Raw genomic sequence first — 15,417 nt, 5'->3', positions numbered from 1 at the left:
AGAATATTCCGCGCAAGGAACGTATTCTGCTAGAGGATTTTTCCGACAACTGATTGGCGGACAAGGCAGCATGGATACTGCGCCAAACATTTTCCACTGTTTGTGCAGCATTCTATTGAAAAAATAAAAATTTAAATGAAAATAAAAAAAAATAAAAAATTTAAAAGACTAATTGCACCTTTCCATTGACAATGAAACGCTGAACTCTCATGTGGTTTGCTTTCAAACGCTTATTACTAATTATTAAAAAGCGAAGGAACTGTTCGAGACTGAATAAAATTGAGATATTTTCATCTATGCGGCACAGTTGGGACATTCTTTTCATTTTTTCGCAAGATTTTTTATTTTAAGAAGCGCAATTGTAAGGTGAGAACTCTTCACGCTGCAATTTGTGTGCAAGGAGAGATCCAGCATACCAGGACAGGGATGCATCGTGTTGAATTCAGCTCAAGTCAAAGGTTTCCATATTTCGTTGTTTTTCAGAAATGGGAAGATTACTTCTCTTGCGTTAATAAATAGACTGCGTCGTCTGCTACTTTCGTCAGCCGCCTTGCTAATTTCTGGTTGCAGCTTTGCTACTTGTTTGTTTCTTTTCTTGTATTTCTTTCTCGTTGCTTTACTGCTGTTGTCTGTCGTATTTTAAAATGGTCCTTTCAAAGTTATAGGTACGGAAAGCCCGGTTAATTGTTGGCACATTATTGCAATCTGCAAGAGTTAGGGTGGCATTTGTAGCAAGTTTAACGGTCACAACCTTCCTCAAAAAGTAGCGTGCCACCGGGAGGTACAATCTGGCCTCCACAGGGTCTATCGGAACTCTTAGAAGACAATCACGTGAATACGTTTTTAATAATTTTGTAATCCAAAATTATGGGGCTTTCGTGGGGTTATGTATATAAATGAAAAATTACTTACTGACAATTCTATTGAAACAATTTTTGGTTCTTACATATAAGAATAATTGCTAGCCATGGATGGGGATCTCAAAGAGGTACCCTACTCACAATTGCTGTTTGGTTAATCATAAATGATCAAAACCAACATGATATCTATTAAATGTGGATCAGGTTTCAAATATATGTATAGTAATCTAAATATATCTCAGAGCAACGTTTTTCCCGTATGTCAAAAAAGCGATCTGAATTTTATGTCTACGGGAAAATTATGAACTTCTTCTTTGTTCAACGAATTATATTTTTGGGGAGGAGGGGGGGGGTACAGGATACAACACTTTAACATTTTGTAAATTTTAAATTGGATGTTGAAATATTTGCCAAATTTACAATTGAATTTGTTAGATCAAAAGTTGGTGTTTTAACTATCACTGTCGTCAACGTTAGGCCACATTGAATTGGGCGTAGATCAGTCAAAGGAGTTTTGAAGGCAACACTGATAGAAAAAAGCGAGGTTTATCCATTCAAGAATACAAATGTTTAAGCCAGGGTCGTCGCAAACTTCCAATGTGATGAAGAGCCACCATAGTATAACGACACTTTGAACAGTGTTATAATTGGCGGGCGTCTCACTCCTTTAGAAGTTAAGGGACTTACTGTTCGGGCATCGTCGGTGTTTTTCTGAAAAAAAACAAGACTCACCTCGCACAACACTGCATCCATACGGGAGACGCAAAACCCATCTACTCTCTATCATATCCAGTATCTGTAGCGGGGCGTAAGCTATCATAAAGATCATAGGCCTTCATCCAGTTCTTGGAGTTCGCCAGTAGTGCGTATTTCAGAAAAAGAATACTGAAGTCCGTTTTTGTCTTTACTATGGGCGAGGTAATTTCGTTTACTGAGCGGGATGGATATTCCTTATCCCAGATAGAAGATTTACTGGACCGTCTTTCGGGAGCAAAATATTTCAGTAGCTTAGATATGGAAAGCGGTTTTTGGAAAATAGCTTTGGCTGAAGAACACAAGGAAATGGCGTGAAAAAACGGAATTTGTTACGCCAGCTGGATTGTTTTAGTTTCTGCGTCGTCCGTTTGGCCTTTTTGGTTTTCCTATGAGTTTTTAGTGCCTGATGAAACGAGTTCTACATGGGCTTAAGTGGACAGAATCCCTTTGCTATATGGACGATATTCTGGTGTTCGGTGCTACGTTTGAGGAGCATAAGAATCGATTGAATAAAGTATCAGCTCTTGGTGATGCCGGACTAGTTCTCAATACAAAAGAATGCATTTTTAGTAAAAAAAAAATCGTTTAGGGCATGTATTTGACAGTAATGTGATCAGTCCTGGCCCAGCTAAAACTTATTGTGAAGTTTCCCAGACCCCGTAATGTGATGGTTACGAGCATTTTTAGGCCTGACATCATTTTACTGTTCTTTTATTCCCGGATTCTCGGAGATGGCTTGGCGATTACATACTTTGTCAAAAAGGATGCAGACGTAAATGAAAACTGGTCGGATATCCATGATCAGGCTATGGTAGATTTAAAGAAACAACTTATTACCGCACAAGTGGTTGTGTGTGACGATGGAACATCCTAGTTAGAACTCCAAACTGATACTAGTGTCAAAGGAATTGGGGTGGTGTTGATCCTCAACAAGAACGGAGAGAGCACCCCAATTACAAAGGAATTGGGGTGGTGTTGATCCTCAACAAGAACGGAGAGAGCATCCCCAATTACAGTACCCCAAAACCCTTCCAGTCCTTACAGTAACCCGGCCGCTTTAAGCACGATGTCTTATGGCGCTACGTGTCTTAATTTTTAATTTTTTAATTAGCAACCTAGTTGCTGTAATCTTAAGATTTTTGGAGGTGGGGGGGGTGTTCGATCAACAAATCCTCCTAAATTTTCCAGTATACTTAATTTTCCATAGGATATTTCACTTTTTAGTTGTTTGTATCCGGAACTTGAGATACCACTTCCACTGATGGTTGTACAAATGGTGTAAAGGATGACAACATGTATGATGAGCCTTATTAAAAGGAAGAAGGAAAGACAAAGATTGTAAAGTAGATGTTGGTAGATATGTTTATGAAAATACAGAAACGTGTGACTTTCCTGTTGACACTTTTTAAACGGTACAAGTCCTCACTTTTTATTAATTGCTACCAACCACATGAAAAGAAATACAAAAAATTGGTGGTAGTGACTGGTCTATCACTCAAAATGAATAATCAACATCCAAAAGCAGCCTGCAGGAATATACCAAGAGAGTGCATTCCTCTCATGTACCCTGTTTGCTCTGCAATGCATTTATTATTTTTTTCTTAGCCAATAAACTTGTTCGAACCAAATATTATTCCTTGAAGTAAGCGTGGCTTGGTTCTCTTACAAAAGCGCCTTACAGTTTGCGTCATTCTTTGCGATGCCAACCTTATTCAATTTATTAGTTTCTATATTATATTCAAATAGGAGAGACTAATTTGACAATAGAAGCGAATATACTTCAACAAATATGAGAATGCACTTCGACAATATGTGAGACTGTTCCGACAATTTAAGCGTCTCGAAAGAATTTTTTATGCTTTCTGTTGAGTTTTTCAAATTCCTAATAAAGTAATAAATCAAAACGATAACAAAGTTCGCATACACAATCTTTTTTTTCCTTTCCCTTTTTAGGTTAGGGTAGTTTTGGTTTTGTTAGGTTAGATTAGGTTATTTTAGGTCTATTGTCGAATTAATCTCGCAACCGGGTTCTCTCGCAACCTATCGAAAGAACGTCGCATCGATGTTGATGTGAAGTTTTTTCGGGTGAACGTCAGCATCCCAAAAATTTAGACACATTTTTTTCGTGATGCTTCCCAGTTCATTAGGACCGTAATTATACTTATTTACTTTGAATTAATTGCTAATAATGGTGATAAGGTGAGTTGCACATCATGTCCTTTGGCTGATCGATTTTCTTTTGAGGGACGAGTGGTTCACATTTCGAATGACGGTGTTGTACATTTGGGCAATATTCTTTGTATATCTAGAACTAGAAAAAAACTTTTGTCGGTCAAACGTTCCGAGATAGACAGGTACGCCAACAGCCAGAAGTAATGAATTAACGTGACGTCCTAATTTTTTACAAAGCTGATTTTAGTGTACTCCCACTACTCACGAATAGCCTTCTCAAAGTTAATCTCCGTAGAATAAAAATTGGATTTGTAGTGATTAAAGAAAAACGAGTTTTCTCGTAAGCTGCTCTAAGCAATCAAGGGAAGTACTGTATGTCGTGTTTATTTCAAACCTGTTTTAAAACGAGAGAAATCCTTCTATTTGGGTTTACCAAAAATTCTTTTGTAACAGAAATGCTTTTTAACCTATTTCAACTTTATTTAAAGGTACGATGGAATTTTTTATCGGCTTTCCTATTTTATTTTTTTTGCACGTGTTTGTCCCTTTTCTTCCCCGTTATTTCCACCCCGCGTTCCTTTTTCTCTGTTTATAAGAGAAAACGTACGTTTAATGAGGGGGCGACAACTCGGCGTGGGTGGAATGGGGGGGGGGGGAGAAAGAGACTATAGAACGGACAAAATAAATAAAATCTGTTTTCAATTTACAATTGACTACAATTAATATGACGCGATTAATCCGAAAATGAAAAATGTTCTTAAGTTTGTGAAGATTTTCATTTCAGAGTTTTACACGTCTTCCTAGTTTAACCCGTTCTATAGTTATCCCCCTTTACAGTACCCTAATTTCTCCACCACTCGATCAATTGTTATAGTTGATTGTCATAGAGCTTTTTTAACGGCAACGTCCACACTCCACAGTTTTACTAGGCTTTCCAAAGGAATTCTCACAGGAATCACAAAAACTTGGTCGCCAGTCGGCGAGATCGTTGGATTTCAGTTTGTCTGCTTGCGAATAAATCATTTATTTGACTGGAAAGGGCAAAATAAACCGTCTTTAAATGTTCTTCAAGGAAACGTGCACTTACAAAAGGTATTGCTTCTCTAGGCTCAACGGAAATCGTGGATATATCAGCAGTGTCTGGTTTCCAATTGAAATTACGTATGTTTTTCTTAAATTACGTTGTGAATCTTCTGCTTTTTTTCACTCTTGTATTAGAAATTGCCCACCAAACATGGCCGGCAAGTGGTCTTTTGGAATGGAGTATACTCCATTAAAGAGACGCACTGACAACACAGTCTCAGGGACTCTAGTCCAACCTCGGACGTTTTCGCGGACACACCTTAGGTCTTAGGTTGGATTCGAGTCTTCGCAACGTTTATCGTTTGATGACCACTAGGGTGGGGGACGTTCGAAAAGCCGTCATGCCATTATTATGATATTATTATTTTTAAACGTTCGTTTAATTGAAATTCCAGGGATGTAATTGATTAATGTTAATGGTGTATTTTTTGGTTAGAATTTTACCAGCTTCAAGCTGGTGATTTTACATTCGTTATTTCAGAAACATTTTTTTAATTTCAGAAAAGTTGTTTGGTACTACGTCGTTTGGTACCACTCGATTACTTATTGTTATGTTATTGGTTTTCTTAAACATCAAAATTCTAAAAATTCTAAATGTTGTGGTTTTTTGTTCACTTATCCCCCGAATAAAGTATTGAAATGAAAAGAAGCCGTATCACAAATTCGTCTAATAGGGCAAGCTTTTCTTTTTTGACATCTTATTGCTAACTTATTTTACACAAAATTTCTTTTCAGTTCGAACCAGAACAAAAGGCTCGACTCAACAAACTTTAAATAAATTATCATCTTTATCATCACATTTTATTTAAATAACCTAAGCTATCCCCCTTCATTGCATTCTTTTTCTGTTGATATGCTAGCCACCCAAGATCCCAGTTTGTTAAGAATCCAGTTGCAAATGACAGTAGGACTCGTGTCTTTGCAAATCAAACAAGTTGGCCGAGGAGAAAAAAACAACAACAAAAGGCTTGTTTTTATTGAGAAGCAGCCAACAACTGCAAAAACAGATGGTGTAAAGTCATTTTAAAGTATAGAGAATGTTGACGAAGGCAAAAAATTTTCTTATTTCAAGTATTTCTCACTTTTGATCCCCTAGGCAATACTGGCTCTTCTCCCGTAGGAGAAGCTGTTTTCAAGAAATGGCATAAAATATATAAGAAATCAACGATCGTGAGTAATTGGCTGACAGAAAGTAATATATTCAACTATAACCATAAGTAACAGTAGATTCACAAATATTTAGTGTAGACTCACAAAATACTGACACGGGAACTTGGCGGGATGAATACTGAACAAGTTGAGTACATGCTTCAAACTTCCTATGTTCTAACCATTATACACAAAGAGTATTTGTTTTTATTACTTTTCTGATTAAGAAAAACTAAGCAAAGTATTAAGATTTCTACTGGACACAAAAAAAATAATAAACTTTAACACTTATTATTTTTAATATAATACAATGGAAGTAGATAAAATTGAAGATTGAAATGATAAAAATTCTCTATCATGCAAAGATTCGAACCAGTAGTAGAGATAGAAATGGATTTCAACAACTTACGATCATATTTACTTAACTTAATATATTTTATAAATGAAATTTCCTATTTTTCATGAAAATTAACCAAACATAATCCTCAGCTATGAGAGTTTCTTCTAACCAGTACAATCTTGCATGTTCTATCTGCGTTACTTAAAGTAAACGCATGATATGCTTTATTCTTCCAGTGTGCTAACCATTATACCCAAGGAGTATCATTATTAATGATCATTAATGATCTGATTAAAATCCCAAAATCCCGGCCAGAAATTCAAAGTAATCAACTTGGAAACGATAAAAAAGGTTGTGAATGGAAATGGTAGAATGGAAACCGAAATATTTTCTTGGAAGATTTTTGATGGATCCCTCACTATAAAGTGATATGACTCCAGAATGCGAACTAATCAAAATGCATTTGTTTCATGATAAGATATGGAAAACACACTGCTCTTATTGAACATAATTAATAAAAATGAAATTCAAATCATCCCAAGACTCCATTAGTAAACAATTAATGTTGATTAAAAAATTGGCTGAGAGCTCTCGACGAGTTGAACTCCGTTGTAAGTGATTTTTCACGCCTCATAGGTAAACTGAGCACTGTTGGAACCCTGGATGAAGCAGGGGGCGTGGGTTCAGGCGATGAAACAGAGGGTGCCCATGGCGAGATCTAACTCCGGGCTGGTGCCAATAGCGTTCAACTGTGAAGTTGCCTCAGTGCTGCCGGAAAGGTCAACGGGAATGGAGGTGATAGTAGTCTTGCCAGTTTCGACCACCTCTATGTAGCCCAAATCATTAAAGTCCCGTCCCATCTTCTTCTTCGTTGAACAGGTATATCCAGCTCTGGAAGCCTACGATAACGTTATTTTCAAACCTATTGAAAACATTTACGTACTCCCAGCCACTGCCTGTCACATCACCAGGGATGTATTTGGCCCAAAAACCGAACCATATAGTGACCAGAAATTGCTTGAACACAATAACGTCTTCACTGACCTCGCCTAAATTTTCAAACTTATTAAGTATAAGATCCTCACAAAAAAAAAGGAATACCCTTTGAAACGAGGAAATCCGTTAAGCTGTTGTATTACGCTAGTCTCCATGACGGAATCAATGAACGTAGTTTCTTCAGACAACTTCTGAACAGTGATAATTCATCCTGAACGGTGACGTCCTTCTTGTATAATTATCAAGTAGAACCTGGGAGGCTGCGAATATTGGTTTTGAGAAGTCCACTAAAGGATCGCTAACGATCAATCTGCCCATGTTTCCCGATCAAGTTAGATAAGTGCATTGTCACGATTGTATGGATAATTTCGTAACGGCCGGAAGCCAAGTCTTCCATGCTTCCAGCAGTTGTTAGTAGGTCTAATGTAACTACGGCACCATTAACCTCGCCCGTGTGCAGATTCAGGGAAACAACGAGCAACTCTTTACCAGTAATTGTAACTGCATAATAAATTATTGCATTACATTTCGCACGGGGTATTCAAATTGCAATATTTACTAACTGGCGTGGAGGATTATCCCTTGTTTACGGAAACCAACGCAAAATGGATGATGGATGCGATGAATTTCATATGATTATGAAATATTTGATCCGCTGTATAGGAATAATAAGATTAGTAAATGTTTTAATACTTTGCGAGAAGTTGCAGAAAAGCTACACTGCCGTCGTGAAATCTTCGTTTAATCGATCATTTATATACCTAACTGATCACCATTCAAATCACTTGCATCAGTACATAGTTGAAACGAATTTCTAATTTTTTTTTCTATAAGGGTGGCTCGCTTATGAAAGATGATTCAGTTGATAAATATTGAACAGAACATGTCAAACGCACACGTTGATTGTATTTGAAAATGTACGGTGGCACACTCGACCACGAATCCCTGATCGGCAAAGAAAAACCAAAGTTAAAAGCAAGTTAGGTCGAAAGTTATACTGCTGATCATTAGAAAGCTTAAAGAAGGCTGATCAAGTTCGTTGCGTTGAATGAAACGATCTCAACATTTTGAACTGACTCCGAAAGGTTCAAGTTCTATCGGTCTATAGGCCAGCACAAGCCAAGCGATCATGTTTTTATCGTTCGATAGAACTTGTCCTCTCTGCTTCTTAAATAAATGCGTTTATCGTGTCGGTCAACATTGAACTGCCTTTACAATTTTCCCAATCTGACACGCAGTTATATGCTGAATTAGTTGAAAGTTGCAGATGAATCTGATTGTTGGAGAACTGAAACCAAAGAGACAATAATCAAATTACAAACATTTTATTGTGAATATTTTCTTCACATTGCAATTCTTCTAACTTTTCTTGTGACGATTTCAAATTGTAGAGCAAAGAATAATTTTAACGAAAAACTGAATTTTTAACTGTCAATAATAAAAATAACATTAGCCAATTAAACCTACGCCCTATTACCCCTTTGGTTGGGTGCGAAAAAAAAAATTGGTGCGGTGTGGCGCACCCATATAAACATTTTTTTTGTTTTGCAAGGTGAGAGTCCCAACAACTGCAATTTTTATGTGGAAAACTAAATTCTGCGTACTCAAATAAACATGCGTGCAAAAAACTCTTTTATAACAATTTGTTGATTCAATTAAGCAAGAGGTAATCATTACTCCCCTCCTTGTTCTTGAATAACCCCATGATTTCTGTGTTTAAAACTGATTTAATATAAACTATGTTGTAGCTTCTACATCTAAAACCTGATTCTGCTCATTGCATATCTTAAGAGAAATGGTGCAATTTCGTCCTCCTTATATTTTGAGAAAATTTGACGTTTCTAGTCAAGAAACTGGTATACATATTCGTGTATCAAAGAGTCTTAAACTTCTTTCAAACCCAAACCGGGGAAACTCCGATATCAATAATTTAATGAAAATGACTTAAAAGTCGGCAAACTTAACAAAAGCCACCCCCCTTTTTTTGTAGCATCAGCTGTTACAGCGTCGCACCAAGACAACCGCAGATTTCACAGATTCTTAGAATCTGGGGTAAAATTTACTAAATTTGCATATTTCATATTTTATATATATTTGCATATTTTATCTACTTCTTCATAACCCCACCAAATACAAAGGGGTAATGTTGAATATTTAATCATTAAGCTTTTCAATTTTAACGACTAAATTTATCCTTCAGGAAACCCCCATTTCTGAAGGAGATTGGGACGTGGTTAAATTCAGACTGATTGCCAAGCAAAATTCAATCAAGAGGCTACGGTACACCAAAGGGAAAAATAAAAATAATTCCGTCAAACCATTTGGAAAAAAGAAGGCAATGGCCAACAAGAGAGGATCTAAGAACAGGAGGCCCATTAAAAACACTGTCGACTCAGTAATTGGGGATGTGGTAATGGGCTCCCTCAATTGATTAACAAACCCAGGCCCAATTGGATAAAATAATGCAAATTTTGTACATAATCTAAAATTTATTGACATTAAAAAAACAACAGCTATCAACAAACCCAAACATAACAAGGTTATAAACATGTTGAATATTCCCCTCCCCCCTCCTGGTTATAGAATTTAAAACAAATAACAAAATTTAAAACAAATAACAACAGTGAACTGTGAATATCATATATCATTTGATATATGAATATCATATATCATAGTTTCAGTGGCGAAACTTTTTAAAAGCTAGGAGACTATCTGAATGAGAAAGAATCTTTAACATTTGCGACTCAATAATTTAAAATTACTGACTCACAGTCTAAACTGACACACTATACTTTGAGTAAATAAACAGCTGATCGATATCGCGGCTACTGAAAATTGAAAAATGAAAAATACTGCTTAGTACTGTGCAATGGCGACTATTCCAGAAGGAGGCTAGTCTCTGAATGAGAAAGAAGAATCTAGAAAAAGGGAACCTCTGGAAACACATCGTTGCCAGATTAATTTATAAAATTAATTTTTTAAATTAATTAAATAAATTAATGTGGCATTAAATTAATTTGATAAATTAATTTGGCATCAAATAAATTTTTTTAATAAATTTTATAAATTAATCTGGCATTGCAACATAATATTGAAAATATTTATACAATATATTAAAATCAGCGCTACATTGCCAACGTGTATTGCGTGTGTCCAGTGTATTGAGAGCATGTAGCATGTGTTGAATTTGTTTTTTGATTTTGAATTTGTAATTTTTGTTGAATTTTTGTAATTTAAATTTGTTTTTCACAGCATGTGTTGTAAGCGGTGACTCCCTAGAGTAGACAGTAAAGACTGGGAGCTGTCAAACTTCTCCCCCCCCCAAAAAAAAAAGACCCAAAGAACCGAGGTACGTTCTGGATCGTCTGGAGACTTTCCGAATGTACATTTCAAATTTAGAAACAAAATGTTCACTTGAAATCTTGCAGCATATTTATTAATGTCTACCAGAAAAAGGAGCACTTCGGGTTCCAAAAAACAACTGAAAGAAAAAATTGTCCAAATTTATGAAGCTTTTTTTCGTATGAGTACTTATATGATAAACGTAACAAATTAAACTTGTGTTGTCAGTGTTGTGTTATTGACTACTTAATTAATTTTTTTGAAATATTATTTTTGCTGTGATAGGGAGATCAGTCTAGTGGAAAAGCAGAGCTGATAGCTCAACACTGAATAGTTGCTAATATTGAAAGAGAACTTAAATACCTTGTTTTCCAAATGTATCTCTATGCTAGGACATGACCATCAGATACGAGTGGCTCATTCATTGTCATTTTAAAATAATGTTAACTACAGATGATATCTTTCATCATCTTTTTCAGACATTGTGTGCCTTATTAAAAGCTGGTTTTGCTCGAACTGCAATTGATGTAAACAGTGACATAATTGAGCTTTTGATTGGTGGGGGGCTGCTGATATGCAAATGCAATTGCTGATAGAACATTGCTCGGACATTTTGACAAGTTTGACCAATAATTTTAAGATTTTACGTACTTTCATTTAATGCAAACCGCTAGATTGTTCCGTCTGTTCAGAATCGTGCGCGTATTCAGAATTTTTACTATGCAGAGGCGCTTGGCCAATGCTGCTAGGCTAATGGTCTCTAGAAACAAGCGCAGGTAAGACACGCGAATCGAAAATTAATTGGCTCATTGATTCACGCTTATTATTCCGAGTAAAGATACCAGTACGACGGATTTGATTTAGATTTAACATATGTCACAGGTAACTCCAATGAGTTTGGAAATATATGATTATTTAAGTTCTGTTCATGAAAAGTTTTCATTACAGATAAAATCATTGCGATGAGCTTCCCATCTTCAGGAAAAATGTCCTTTTTATCGGAACCCAATGTCTGTATGTCAAAACATACTGTGGTTGTGTCTAATTGCGGAGTTATTAAATATTTTAATTTTTCAACAATTACACACTGATGTTCTTCAATAGGAAGTCGTCCGACTTTTGGACACAACATATCCAAATAACTACAAGGTTTACAATTTATGCAGTGAGCATAGCTACAGTCCGTCCTATTTTCATGGCAGAGTTGCAAATTTTCTGATTGACGATCACAATGTGCCAACTTGTAGGTAAATACGACTAGTTATACAACGAAAGTAACTACTTTCGACCCTAAGGGTGTAGACGATATATTTAGCTCTTTAAAGCTCTTTTTCCTCGCTACATACAACGCCCCTTTTTCATCAGACTTTTTCTAGCTCTTATACGGGGATGTCGTCGCAAAATTTCCCTCGCGCCCCAAGGAATCCACGTGTCGAACACGTTCGCGTCGACAGGTTAACAAATGGGCTTATTCGTGAAGCAGAAAGTTGGAATAATTCCCGTGTGTTCTTTGACCTCAATCGTTACGTCCCAGACGAAAGAGAGAGATTTGACCGTCCCATCTATCAAATCCAACCACCAATTCAAGATCCTTACGTTCGTGATCACGCCAGAACGTACGGCGCTTATTTCGAGTGCGAGCAGGATCCCCGGTCTTACCCGACTCATAGTGAATTCGTGCCAGAAGATGAATTTTATGAAGATACGCCAAGAGATGACGACGGGGCAGAATACGAAGACGAAGAGGGAAAAATTGATCATGGTCGCCCTTGGCGGCCACAGAGTAGCGTCCGTTTTGCCACTGAGGAGCCATCGTTACCCGTCAGAAAAATAGCGACGGCAAGCGGTGTACCGACCGTCTTGGAAGGGGCTCAGGCAACAGCAGGCCCATCTAACGCAGGCCAGAGTGTTGAACCCAGACAAGAAATAAAAGTGGTTGCCGTCCCGTCCCCACCAGCGTCCCGTCCAGTACCCAAAGCGATCTGCGAGGAAATAGCGTCACTTTTATCGGTTGGCGTTTCAACTGAGCAGTCGAAGTTAAATTCTAAAGAATTTCCGTTAGCGTATGAGGTTACGGACTTTTCTCTTATGCCTCCCAAGCTAGACGCATGGATGAGCCGTTGGTCCAACGATAAAGGCGTTCTTAAATCGGTCAGTGCTAGGAAAGAAGCGTTAGTTCGAACCCAGCTCAAAATTATGGACATCGGTCTCCCGTTGATCGACCTTTATTCACGGCTCGCAACGTTGGAAGAAGCCACGGCAAGTAGTTTGCGTCGCTCAGTCCAGGCGGCCCTGCAGCAGTGGAGCCGTGCGTTCGCCCACATCTCCAAGAAACGCCGGGAGTCCGTCGTACACTTCACGGACACCAGAGTTGATTATCTGCTGAAAGATGACAACTGCTTTGCAACCGGTAAGGAGGCCCGCGAGCTCCTTTTCACCGGCCGTTTCCTTGAAAAGATGCTGACCGAGGCCAATCAAGACGAGACGCTAGCTAGAAGAGACAAGGCGGTGGCTGCCACAGACCGAAGGAATCCAGTTCGGTCGACCAGACGTGACCAACAGATACCTCCGCCAACACGCCATACTCACTACGGCGTGCCACATTTTTATCGTGTTGGTAGACCGAGAGGACGGAGATGAGGTGACGATCCCAGAGGCGGTCGTGGACGCGGGAATCCCAACCCAAGAAGGTATGAGTTATCTCGCCCATTTATAAATGTAACATCTTCAATAGACATCAAAGTCGGTGCCAGATTGAGCTCGTTCGCTGATCATTGGCTAGCGGTGACTGACGACCCCTGGGTTTTAGACACAGTAGCGGAGGGTCTTAGAATCAATTTTATTTCCGAACCTTTGCAACGCTCATCACCTCGTGACGTTTCCATGTCTGAGGAAATGCAATATGTGTGTAAGACGGAAGTAGAAAGTCTTTTTAAAAAAGGGGCAATTTAGGAAAGCACGGATGGATCGGCCGGTTTTGTCTGTTCTTTCTTTTGTGTACCAAAAAAGACGGGAGGGCATAGGCAAATCGTCAATCTTAAACCGCTCAACAAATTTATTGTTTATGAGCACTTTAAGATGGAAAATTTAGAAACTGTCCGTTTTTTAGTTAGAAAAGGGGACTGGTTTATAAAATTAGATCTCAAAGACGCGTATTTGACCGTGCCTGTTCATAACTCCCTCCAAAGATATCTACGTTTTCAGTGGGAAGGGCGTGTTTTTCAGTTTAAATGCATGGCCTTTGGTCTTGCCCCAGCCCCTAGAATCTTCACAAAGCTTTTGAAAGTTGTCGTTGCCTTTTTGAGGAAAAGAGGGATCAGACTAGTACTCTACCTTGACGATTTCCTGATTATGAATGAGACTGAGATGGGGTTGCGCGCCGATTTAAAAACCACTCTAGGCATTTTAGAATCTTTAGGTTTCCTTATCAATTGGGACAAGTCCACCACCATTCCCTCAAAATGTATCGAATATCTAGGGATGATTGTAGATTCAGAAAGACTGTCCTTTTCATTACCCGCCGCCAAGGTGCAAGATGTGATGGACATGTGTAAAAAAGCATAAGCCGACGGTGAGGTTTCATTACGCAAGGTTGCGTCTATTCTCGGGAACTTTACATGGGCTATTCCAACAATTCCCTTCGCACAATCCCATTACAGAAGTATGCAAAACTTCTATATTACAGAGTCAAAGAGGGTGGGAGGCGACCTGAATGTTAAATGTACTCTCTCTTATGGTTCAGTACTAGATTTGGAGTGATGGGTATCAAATCTGAGCGCGTTGAATGGCAAAGATTTTTTCCCAAAAATCCCTGACATTGAGATTTGTTCAGATGCGTCTATGTCCGCCTGGGGTGCAGTTTGTGATGGCGTTGCGACACGCGGTCCTTGGAAAACTGCACAGACTTCCTTACATATTAATCAGTAGGAGCTCACTGGAGCTCTCTACGCTTTACAATCATTCGCCGGGGAAGCGCAGGGCCTTTCCATTCGAATGTACCTTGACAACTCAACGGCCGTGTGTTACATAAACATGGGAGGGGGAACCAGGTCAAGCGAATCGACGACCACAGCTAAGAAATTAACCGAATTCTGTGAGATGCGAAATATCTCAATAGAAGCTGTCCACCTTCCCGGAGTAATGAATGTGGAAGCCGATAGAGAGTCACGTTCTGAGTGCGATTCCAGCGATTGGTTATTGGATCGCTCGGTCTTCAGGAATTTGAGTTGCGTTTGGACGTCTGACATTGACCTTTTCAGTTCTCACTGGAACGCGCAGCTTCCGTCTTTTGTATCTTGGCGTCCACAACCGGGCGCGAGCGTGGTTAATGCCTTCTCATTGAATGGGTCCAATCATGCCGGCTATGCATTTCCCACCTTTTCCTTAATATCTAAATGCCTAGAAAAGCTCAGGAGAGAAAAGGCTAATTTGGTTCTCATTTGTCCAGTCTGGCCAGCTCAACCGTGGTTCCCAATTCTCCTGGAGTTGGCATGCGATGTGCCGCTTCTCCTCCACTCATCTCACAATCTGCTGGTATCAGCGACAGGCTAGCCCATCCACTGCTTCACACCGGCTCCCTCCAGTAAGCCGCGTGGAAGTTATCCGGCAAGATTTCCGAAGGGAGGGATTTTCAGAATCTTTGGTCTGCCTACTTTTGGCCGGAAACCGTGCCTCAACATACTCGACGTATGAATCGGCGTTGAGAAATTGGGTTTATTG

At 38.7% G+C, this 15,417-nt stretch overlaps 1 long non-coding RNA gene across 1 annotated transcript; it reads left to right on the top strand.

The window, feature by feature from the left end:
- Positions 1–11,384: 11,384 nt before the first annotated feature.
- Positions 11,385–11,694, top strand: LOC124197397. The gene is made up of 3 exons (XR_006876121.1): positions 11,385–11,474; positions 11,537–11,580; positions 11,647–11,694. It is a non-coding gene; the product is annotated as an uncharacterized LOC124197397 (long non-coding RNA).
- Positions 11,695–15,417: the final 3,723 nt, after the last annotated feature.

Source organism: Daphnia pulex, chromosome 7, assembly GCF_021134715.1.
Source record: "Daphnia pulex isolate KAP4 chromosome 7, ASM2113471v1".
Lineage (NCBI taxonomy): Eukaryota > Metazoa > Arthropoda > Branchiopoda > Diplostraca > Daphniidae > Daphnia > Daphnia pulex.
The sequence above is the reverse complement of the archived record's forward strand: the minus strand, read 5'-3'. Positions and strand labels throughout refer to the sequence as shown.